The 3,265-nt window shown below is 44.2% G+C and overlaps 1 long non-coding RNA gene across 1 annotated transcript; it reads left to right on the top strand.

Moving 5' to 3' along the window:
* The first annotated feature begins 912 nt into the window (after positions 1 to 912).
* Positions 913 to 3,043, top strand: LOC308594829. The gene is made up of 2 exons (XR_014011645.1): positions 913 to 1,122; positions 2,702 to 3,043. It is a non-coding gene; the product is annotated as an uncharacterized lncRNA (long non-coding RNA).
* The last annotated feature ends 222 nt before the right edge of the window (positions 3,044 to 3,265 follow it).

Raw genomic sequence — 3,265 nt, forward strand, 5'->3', positions numbered from 1 at the left:
TCTGTACTTACAGAAATGGATGTTTAAAATGCTGAAAACGAACGTTGGAATCACACAAGGCTGTGAGGTAGAGGGAATCAATGCTGACTCAGCTTTGCTGCCTGGTCTTTCACCAGCCAGCTCTGCAGAGCCTTTAATACCACAGTAGAAGTGGAAAGGAGCTGGAGTTACTTAATTAGATTGCATTAATTAGATTCTAGTTTCTGGAAAAGCTAACCTGGAGTCAAAGCAATAAATGAAATGTGTGTGTGTGTGTGTGTGTAGACGGACCAGAGGGACCTTCAACAAAAGGTTGCAGTGTGGAATGGTCACAATCCTCCTCCAGGAAACTCCATTCCATTCCTTCTTCCTCCGTCAACATTCGGTGGCCGCTAAGCCTGTTCAGTCCACATTTGGCTGCATTTGGCAGGTTTCCCCCTCCCACGTGAGGGTTTCCTCTCCTAAAGAGTTCTTGTAGTTCTGCAAATCATGAGATTTCCCAAAACTGCTGTTGCCGCTCTCCTTTTACTTTGGCTGAATGAAAGCAACAGAGCTGACCACATGAAGATTAGAATGATTAGTATTTATGATGGAGAGATAGATAATCAATAACATGATAACCAAATGCTAAGACGCTTCTGAACCCGTTGCAGAGAGCAGCAGCAATGAGAGCTGAAATGTAACAGAGAGTGCATTACTGCATTTGCAAAGCGGGCATAATCTTAGTCATTTGCCCAAGGGCGTCAGATGTGAGGAACATGGTCCTACAGGCCTTCACTCGGCACCCGCAAAGCCCTTAAACCTCCCCACTCATTGCCTCCTAGCTCATAAGGTTGTGAGGGTGGCTACCTTCTGCCTCCTTGGAAATGGAAGAAGTTGGAAGAGGGGCCTCTTTCCCACTTCCTCTTTCAGCTCCATGTGCTTTTCAAGGCTCAGGTTCATTCTGTTGGATCTAACATGTACTCAGATTTCTTGGGAAAGGGAAATGTGTATGCATGTATTCTCTCCTTTTCCAGGCTGGGGGCTGATCCAGGGAGGAAAAGAGAAGTCACCGGAAGGGATGGCACCCAACATCTTCACTCAAATATCCTAATGTGCCCACAAGCCTAAGATGGTTGGCAACCCATGCACTATATAATGGAGGCACCGTAGCAGTGGGCCAAAGGCAGGGAGGCCAACAGTAGGTTGTGCCAGAGTCAGTGACTGGTCGTGCTGGAGCCAAAGACAGGCAGAGCCGACCATTCTAGGTTTGTCCCCATCTTCTTCCATGCTGAGTTCTATTGGGGCAACGCCAAGACTAAGGAGAAGGAGGCTGAGAGGCAGGGCTGCCCCCTGAATTGGTGGTAGGTAAGAAGGCAGGCAGGCGGGGGCTGGTGAAAGCAGACAAAACTTGTGCGGGGCAGGGATCAGCCCATTTGGCTTAATAGACAGCCAGGTGTACAGAGGGCCAATCTGACAAATCTACCCAGGAGACAACTCACAATCCCCAAAAAGTTGTGAATCCTTCCCAGCACTTCTGGGACCCAAAGGTGGCAAGTTAAGAGTTGGCAGCCTTTGCTTGAAGTGCTGGTGCCTTCCCATTCTGCCCCCATCTCTGTGCCCCACTGCACTTTTTCAGCACAGCCCCAAATTGCAGATCAAATGTCCGCTTTGCTCCTGAATAAGTCATGTCTGAATCTCAAAACTGACATGATTTCTGCTTCCTTTCATCCATCGACTTCTGGCAAGCACTTATCCAGAGTGTCTTGCGGTGTTCTGTATTGCGATGGGCAGCCCCGAGTCCACCTTTTAAAATGCTCTATGTGCTAATGCAGAGGTGTGTTCAATGTGATTTGCTTCCAGGTCACTTCCCTACATCTTCCAAAGTGGCTTATCTGGAAGATTCTAAAGTTAAGGCAATCACATTGTGTAGAACAGTGGCTCCCTACTGGTGATCCACAGACTCCAGGGGGTCCACATAACCCCCCCAGGGGGTCTGTGGCACCCTTCACAGAACAAAAGCTACCACAGAGACATCACAGTTTTCAAAAGTAGGGAGTCCTTGGCTTGGCTTTGGAAAAACAGGGGAGCTGCATTACTTAGCTAATTGGGAATCACTGTGTAGAACATTCAATTGCAGCTTGTCAATAATAATAATAATAATAATAATAATAATAATAATAATAATAATAATAATAATAATAATTTATTACTTATACCCTGCCCGGGCCTCTCTAGCCACTCTGGGCAGCTTCCAACAGGATATTAAAAACACAATAAAAGATCACTTACCAGCCTCCCCATTTGACTTGTGTTTATATTATTTGTCCATTCAAATTCATTAACTCGGGTTTGCACATCAGAAGGAGAGGCTAGCACTCAATAGCACCTGGTTTATGGAATGTCAGGTGACTTTTTATCTTTCTCTTTGCGAAGAGCAGCTCCTTTCCTGCATCCCAACAAGGCAGAGGGGCTGCGAAGGACAATGTGGCCGGTGGCTATGAACATTGAAATAACCTGCATCATAATTCCCTTCCTGTCACAACTTATTACAGCCCCACAAACAAGCAACATTTGCCATTTACAATGGAGGCAGATTATGTCTCCATTCTCAGATGCTGTAATGACTCAGGAATTAAACTCCATCATTATCCTAAACTATTTCTCTTTTCCTTTCCTTGTTTTGTTTTTTCTTCTTTCAAGTTGCTGATTTGAAACTTTTCCTCTCCCTTTTTGCCTGCAGGGCACTTAGATAATGTCATCACAAATTACTGTTTTCCACACAGCTCAGACAATAAGACCAGAGGCATTGAAGGAGCATAAATGGGGAAAACAAGATCAGAAGATCAAGGAAGCCACTTTCCTTGACTTGTAAATAACAAATGTTCATAATAATGTCATGGGGAAGGCAAAGCAACTATAAACATTTAGGCCATTCAAGGATCTTTTACAAGTGCTGTTTAAACACATCTCAGAAGAAAATCATGTATGCAACAATGGCAGTGAGAATGCTGCTAGCCCAGAGATGGAAAGAAGGAGAGGTACCAACAAAAGAAGAATGGCAGATGAAACTGGTGGAGTAGCAGAGATGACAAAACTGACGGGGAAGATCCAAAACCAGGAAGATTGAGTATTTTCTAAAGACTGGAGCAAATTTGTAATTTATTTAAAAGACCTCTGTAAAAAGTTAAAATCTTTCGGAGGAATGCAGTGGCACTTGTAATGTGGAATTATTTATGCTAATTATGGTTATATAATAGATGGATAATGGTAAAAGATGTAGCAAATTTAAACTCAAACATGGAAC

This window comes from Podarcis bocagei (genome assembly GCF_964188305.1).
Source record: "Podarcis bocagei genome assembly, chromosome: 9".
NCBI lineage: Eukaryota > Metazoa > Chordata > Lepidosauria > Squamata > Lacertidae > Podarcis > Podarcis bocagei.